Raw genomic sequence first — 7,800 nt, 5'->3', positions numbered from 1 at the left:
TTCAGCTAACTTATATTTACTACCCTGCAACCCCAAATTTCCAACGAGTTTAGAACTATTCTACTTATACTTCTCCATAAGCCTGGAAGAATTAATCTTTCTGCAGTGGTTGATTCCACAAAATGAATTGAAAATCGACCATGTGAGACCATATATTTATTTTACCATGCCATAATGCAACTTGCACATTTAGGTATAAGTACGCAACTACAACATCATCAGATCCATATCAAAATAAATGAAGCCCCCATAAGAATTGGAGCTTGTGACATGCTTGCTTAGTGAGGTCATGGCCAAGAATTCAAGATTAATGTTATCATACAGTTCTGCTTTGCTGTCTAATGTACTCTTGCCTCTTGTGACCTAGTGTCTCCTTTAGTTTCAATGTAACTTGGGTGCACAGTTGTGGACATAAAAAAGATTGCATTGTCAGATTGTAGCCCACCAGAAAAAAATCACATGCCATGCATTGCACCTTGGAACAGAACCCTTCGCATACCTAACATGAAAAGTATTTTTCATCTAAAAAGTGACGAAAACACTAATGAAGGTAAGCAAATTATAGTACAATTAGGAAAATGGCAACTAACCTGCTCATAGGACTTTGAACTTCATAGATGAGTAATCCATCCCGCTTCAACTGGAGATGCTAAATCATCTTTCCTGCAGGATTCTGTCACAATAAGTCCAAAATAATTGGCAAGAGCCAACCATCATGGAAGTCCTATGCAAACATAACAAGAACAGAATGAACAAAATTTGGAGACTCCATGCACCTGATATGGTTAAAATGGTAAACTGTAACCAAGGCAAGACCTGACCTCATGTTAGCACAGATGAATATAAAACAGATTATCACTCTCAATCAAGTCATATGCTCCACCAGATATATGCAACACCTGAAAATTTTGATCATCTATTTCAAAATTTTTGGACACTTCTAGATAATATTAAGCTAATGGGAAGAATAAAGTTTATTTGCTTGCATTTTGGAGCAGCAGTAGGTCCCATTCATAATTGTCTCTCAAAACCCATCAAAAGGTTTCAAAATTTTGTCCATGCAATGAGAAGCATCATTTGACAGATGTTGCCATGAAGCAAATACTCCTATGTGACAAGGAAATTTTTCCACATCTTTAACTGACCAATTTAATTCAAAACATGCTCCTAAGGACATACCAGCCTCTTCATTTTAAGGGCTACTCTGGTGAAACAAAAAAGGAAAAAGATTAAAAAAGTGTAAATGAAACTGCTACGAAACAAGTTATATACATAGAGAACAAAAAAGAAAAAGAAAAAGATGAATACAATAATATCTTTTGTGTAGACCATAAAAAGAATCTCCAGGGAAGTTTGCTAAAAGAATAACAACACCTTAAACAAGAAGTTGCAAAAGAACCATTATTACATTACTGAAAAAGTCAACAACTTACATCAACGTGAGGCAATATTAACCTTGCATAACCGTCAAATATAAACAACTATTGCACAGGTTGGATTGTGGAAATAGCTTTAATTGTCAGCATTGTTTTGTTGACTCTTTAAAGAAATGTTAGGCACTATTCTTGTGTGACAGTTTTGGGTTTTAACCAAGTAGATATTAAACAATTAAAGTATGGAATCCACTTCCATTAAAAAAAAAATTTACACATTAGGGGGATACAATCTGCAAACTCTCACATATCTGATGCTCAAAATGGTCGAAGAACAGCCAATGTGTGCATGTGAGTACTTTTTCTGTGAAGCCTCCTTCCTGTCTCTGATCTTTATTTTCTCTCTACAAATTCTGCTTTTCAGGAAAAAAAATAGAAAGAAAATATCTACATGCATTGAATCTAAAACTTGTAAAATTGAAATTCTACGAAATACAAGAGAAACAAGTACCATTGAGAAGCGTGTCAAAGAAAACTTCTAACATTTTCTTCTTATATCTGTTTGGGCCAAGAAAAACAATTCATATTGGCACACATTCACTAACAAGTTCATTCATTTTGGCAACTTCTATTTCTGCACTCCCATCATTTTTGACCTCCCCTTTCCCCTATAGCTATTTAGCCAAAACTAGATATCTTGTCAAACATTTGCTCCAGTTATCCATGACCATCCCATGAAATGACTCCATAGATCTAGTCAGTTATGCTGATATGTTCAACCATTCCCAATGCAAAGTCAACTTCACATTATTTCTAGTCACTCATGCATTGACAAATTTCTCATCACTTCATTTTTGGATTTTGGTTCCTTATTCTACAGTCTACACCATTAAACATGACTATCTTATAGCTGTTTACCTTCCTGAAATTTCTCTTGAGCATATACCAATTATCAACTTAGGCCAAAGTTTCTTTTACTACAACTCTGTTAATGAAGCTCAATCAGTTTATTACCAGCCTTCTGTAAAATGAAATCAACTAATATCTTAAAAGCATCTCATTCTGATCGCTCACACAAAGTTCAGCTATAATTATTTTTCTTCCAGCAAATAACAAACATCATAAGCTGTTTTCCAAAAATAATGGCATATGCTCTTTTTTTTTTTTATGATTATTATGGAACATCATATAGTCTCAGATTTATAATTCTACCTCGATCCGTTTCTAAATTATAAGAACAATCATACTAATGTGTTCCTATCCATTCAATACCTTCTTTTCTTACAACACTTGTATAAGTTCAATTACCTTCAGTCCGTTACCAGTCCAATATTTCTACCTTCATAATCTAACCACATAATTAATTAGATACCAAGATATAAAGACTAATCAATTGGCTGGATCCTATCCTTAAACACAATTTCTGTCACCATATGCCAATGTCTTATTATAAAGCAAGTGAAACGTACGTGTCAAGCATCTGTTATATCATGTCGGCCATATTGCCACCCACTTGTTAAAATTGTACGACAAATAAGACAGACACTAGTCAAGACAATGTCATTGACATGATTAGAATCATTTAAATATTGACCTAACTTAACTATGCCATGATCATGTTTAACAAGAATGTGAACAGATTGAAAAACCGTGTTCTTTATTCTTTATCTTTCCTATGTATTTGATAAATGATTACCAGATATATGAATGATTACATGTTTGGCAAGTTGCATGCCAGAATGTAATCAGAAGTATTTCCCATCATTTTATGTGAGAAGAAGCCCAAACATTACTTGTTGCAAGAAATTACAGTTTACCTTTTAACTTGCAGGATTTTCTATAGGTCCTGCAACTGAAGCCCCACGATTCGTCCAGAAGGCAGTACCCCACGTGTCAATAAAACATTAACCTCCACTACAAGTACCTAAGAAGAACGATTCTTATCTAACATCGTCCAAACAGTTATTGTCCTGCATTTATAAGCTTAAATTAAATACACATCAGATTTACAACTTTGGTAAATTCACGTTACGACCTCCAAGGAAGGTGGTCTATTAAGAGTAACAGCAACTGAAACAGGACGCTACATAAGATAATTTAGGCTCTGTTTGGTTGATGATTTTGTTATTTTCTTTTTTCTTTTTAACAAAAAATGAAAGAAAGCAAAAGGTTAAAAATTAAAAAAAAAAAGAATAGCAGCAAACAAAAGGCAAATGGCAAAAAACAAAGAGTAAAAGCATTAACCAAACAGAGTTAGAAAATAAAAATCCAATGAAATCAAACTGTTCTTGCATGAGTGAAGCAAAACCAATGACAATGATAGTAGCCATATATCAAAATGACCAATCGTTTAATTTCAAAAAAAAAAAAATGACCAATCGTTTAAGTTGTACTAATAAACTTCAAGCAAGCTACAAATGACTTCTTAATTTTTTTAAGCATCTCTACAGCTGATTAATATAAGCCGCATTAATAGCCAAATGCAATTAAAATTATTCACCGTAACTCATATTGAAAATAAAAAAAAAAAGAATAAAACTGATCAAATGCTGGCTCGAATTCGAGCATTAGAGTAAAAGGCATACGCGATCAAGACCTCATGAAATTATATCACGTAATGACTTAATTCAACAGTAACTAATCAAATTAGTACGATTTCAACTATTGAAAGTGACGTTAATTCCAAAGTTCTACACAATGTGACGCCAGACCATGAATTTACGACGAGTTTAGCATGTTTCTTACTGCCCAAAAAATGAATCTATAAAAGGTTAAAGGGACAAGAACTAGGAAAGCTAAAAGAGAGCACTACTCACCCTAAATTGGGCGAAATCCTGTTCGAAATGGTTTATGCATACCTGAAGAGGGAACAAGGAGAAAAGCTATATGATATAATTTCCAGAGGGATTATGTTTCCCTTCTTCCAGATAGCATTTGGCATTTGATGCCAGATTTTGACAGTTGTTTTTTGTTTCTGTTATTTGGGTTTTTAGAGGTCTAAAGTCCAAGCAAAGCCCACTTTTCATGGGCCTTGCTAGTATAGTGGATTATTGGGCCGCAACATTAACCACCTTCCAATCATTATGAATTTGTTTTTTTTTTGGACATAATGGTTAAATAAGTCTCAAAATTATTTAAAAAAATTTACATAAGTTCATATTCTTTTATCATATTCAATGTCTGTTTGGCTTGATTTTTTTTCAGCTAATCTAGCTCTTAAAAGAATAAGCTCAGGCAAACAAGATTTTTGAAAAGCTCTTGAAAAAAAAAATTACTTATTTTTAAGAAAAAATTTTTCAAAAGAAAAAAAGCTTAAAGCCTGTTTGACATAGTTTTTTTTTAACTTAAAAATTATTATGAAAATTTTATGAAAAATAAAAACTTTTAAAAGTAAGTTAATATTGTTCGATAAACTGTTTGGTAAAATAAATTATATAAGTTTTATTTTTGATTAAAATTATAATAGAGGGTATTCATGTCATTTTTAATCACTGAATAAATCAAAACAAAAAAAATCTGCTTCGAGTTTATATACTATTTTAAATATTAAAATCAAAGAAATCTATAAAAAAATGAAACAACTCTTAAACTTGTATAGTAGTAATAGTACTAGATTTTATTTTGGTAAAAAAAAGAAAAAACCTTTGAATAATACCTGAATGTAACTTTGAATTTTGAATTCTCTTTTCTCTTAATCTTTATAAGAATAAAAAAAATCTTAAATTTTGTTATTTTGTTACTCGATTTTCTATTTTTTTTTCTTGTTTTAATAATCTTTATAAAAAGAGACAAAGAAAAGGGCAATTGCGATTTTACGTTGGAAAAGAGTGATTTGTAAAGCAAGAAAAATTGATTGGGAAATAGGTATTTTTTGAAGGCGTGTTTCTAAAAGAAGAAAAGAGAAAGCTATTCTTTAAGTTTTTTTAAAAAAAATTTTGTTCTTTAAAAAAATTTTTAAAAGTTTTTCAAAGATCTTATTGGATCTTGCTTTTATTTTTAAAAAGTAAATAAGCTGAAAAAAAAATAAAATAGACACTTTAAAAACCTCCAAAGACATTCTCTTCTTTTAAATATATGCAAACTTTTCAAAAATAATATCTCTTTCAGTCAATCTCCCTCTTCCCTCTCTCTTTTTACAAATCACTCTTCTCCAATACAAAATCGCGATTTCCCTCTTCTCTACCTCTTTTTAAAAAAATTACTAAAAAAAAAATCCAATAACAAAATAACAAAATTTAAAGATTTTTTGTTCTTACAGAGATTAAAAGAAAAAAAGCTTAAAATTCAAAACCATATTTAGGTACTATTCAAAAGTTTTTTTTTCTTTTTCATAAAAAACTCTAAGACTATTACTATTATACAAATTTAAAAGTTGTTCCTTTTGTATGAATTTTTTTAATTTTAACATCTAAAATCGTATATAAACTTGAAACAGACATGTTCTGCTTTAGTTTATTAGGTAATTGAAGATAATATGAATACCCTTCATATTAATTTTAACTAAAATTAAAATTTATATAATTCATTTTATCAAACAATTTTAGCATAATTTTGAAAACTAGTATTTTTTAAAAGAGTTTCATAATAACTTTTAAACAGACTTTCAATAAAGCTCATATATTTTTATTTTGAATCCAATAAATCAGTATGATTAATGATTGACTAATTACATTTTGACTAAATTAATCATTTGTCATAAGTTTTATTTGACTCAAAATAAAAGTATAAAAACTTATTTAATTTAAAATAAAAGTAAAAATATTCTATTGAATAATAAAAATATAAAGATTTATTTAATTTTTTTTAAAGACAAAAGTACAAGCAAATTAAATTATTTGAGAAGAATATCGACTCCATTTGTTGTTAAGTTGAGCTCAAGATCAAGTGGATATTTTTTAGTACTTTTCCATCTTGAATGTTCCCTATTTACTTTGCAAGTTACATTTCTTTAATTATATATTATGTGAAAAAGAAGTATATTTATTATATGAAATAATTCAAATGTGATGGAAGTCGCGCTCTCATAAGAATTCTTGCCAGCAGTGTGTCCTTAGAATAATTTCCAAAAAGAAAAAAATGCAGACAAATCGCTAAAAATCTTGAAAGAACAACTCATGGCCATAATCCATCCGTCAGTGTTTGGAGCGTCCTTGCTTTTCCATCTTTCATTGCAAGGAGAAGTTTTCTTCCAAAGTGTCATGTTCCACGAGCTAAATAAAAAACAGAAAGGGGTTTTCAATGGACTTTGGGGTAATTGGCCAGAGGAAAAAAGGAAAAGGACTTGTGGTGGGAACCGAGATATGCGTGTCTGTGTCAATTCTGTGACAAAATGAGAAAAATTGACAAAGTAAACGAAAGTCAGTTTGAATATATGATGATGATCATATAGCCTAGGATGAAACCAAGTCCTTCCACTCTACAAATCTCAACTTTAGAAGAAAGAGACAGCAACCAAGAAGATAAAAAATCTCTAGTGCTTGTCACACTCTATACAAGTAGAATTTCGAAGCTGCATTGTACAAAGAAAAATACCCTGTTGGAATTCTCGAATTCATCATCTGGAGGGCAATAGTGAAAGCAATATCAGCAAAACAAAGCAACGAAATCATTTGTTTGGTTTTACAGAGCGGTACATTACCAGTTGAGAGCTCGCTCTAGAATTTGATGAAAGATTGAAAGCGACCAATGAGAATCCAATTGCCATGGCCATGAAAATATCTACATGGTACAAATGTATGTTCTTTGTCACGGACCACGGCTCTTACTACTGCCTCAAGACAAAGAGAGAAAGAGACGACTTAAATACAGGAAAACTGAACCGACAAAAAATGATAAACTACCAATCAAGTGATCATTGGATCCCATAGCAACAACATCTTAGTTGTGTTTCTTGCAACTTGCAGCTACATCTTGTCGATTTTCAACAGCTTCGGAACAATCTACACTCATTTAAGGCCAAGAAAAGAATTACAAAATTGAGGGCAGCTAATTAGTGAATCAAATCGCAGTGCGCATGGTACAGTTTTAACACTATGGTGTTTTTAAGGGGCAAAAAACAAGAACCTTGAAACAAGTCATCTTGGTGACTACCACAGATTCTGATCTACTGTCTACAGCTGCAACCTAACCAAAGATAGAGAAATATAAGCGGCAAGGATATACAAAAGGGAAAAATATTGGAATGGCACATTAAGAAAACAGGGTTAGCAACACCGGTAACGAGAGAGATTTTCCACGGATACAGTTCTTGGTATGTAATTTCCCCCCATCCTGCCAATAACAAGAAACCAACGTGAAGATAATTATGGCCTAAACTGTTTCTGGAAGACCCATTTGCAGATAAATTAGAGATAAACGAGTGCTACAAAACGTGCTGTGCAAAAGACTCCCACCAAAGGGATATTGTCACCGAGGCAATGCTGAACTG

General features: G+C 31.6%; 2 long non-coding RNA genes across 8 annotated transcripts; both read right to left on the bottom strand.

The window, feature by feature from the left end:
• Positions 1 to 25: 25 nt before the first annotated feature.
• LOC110413761 (uncharacterized) lies at positions 26 to 4,324 on the bottom strand. 6 transcript variants are annotated; one of them, XR_016351074.1, is made up of 4 exons: positions 4,190 to 4,324; positions 987 to 3,343; positions 591 to 899; positions 26 to 499 (listed from the first exon to the last, which is right to left on the bottom strand). It is a non-coding gene; the product is annotated as an uncharacterized LOC110413761 (long non-coding RNA). The 6 variants fall into 6 exon arrangements; XR_002444949.2 differs by having other exon boundaries at positions 591 to 1,204; positions 1,309 to 3,343; XR_002444948.2 differs by having other exon boundaries at positions 591 to 1,786; positions 3,191 to 3,343.
• Positions 4,325 to 6,369: 2,045 nt separating this feature from the next.
• Positions 6,370 to 7,794, bottom strand: LOC110414101 (uncharacterized). 2 transcript variants are annotated; one of them, XR_002444983.1, is made up of 5 exons: positions 7,437 to 7,794; positions 7,214 to 7,312; positions 7,012 to 7,091; positions 6,906 to 6,931; positions 6,370 to 6,692 (listed from the first exon to the last, which is right to left on the bottom strand). It is a non-coding gene; the product is annotated as an uncharacterized LOC110414101 (long non-coding RNA). The 2 variants fall into 2 exon arrangements; XR_002444982.2 differs by lacking the exon at positions 6,370 to 6,692 and having other exon boundaries at positions 6,714 to 6,931.
• Positions 7,795 to 7,800: the final 6 nt, after the last annotated feature.

The sequence above is a fragment of the Theobroma umbraticum genome, unplaced genomic scaffold (genome assembly GCF_002168275.2).
Source record: "Theobroma umbraticum cultivar Fairchild unplaced genomic scaffold, ASM216827v3 scaffold_4.1, whole genome shotgun sequence".
In the NCBI taxonomy this organism is placed as follows: Eukaryota; Viridiplantae; Streptophyta; class Magnoliopsida; order Malvales; family Malvaceae; genus Theobroma; species Theobroma umbraticum.
This window is presented reverse-complemented; position numbering and strand designations above follow the sequence as displayed.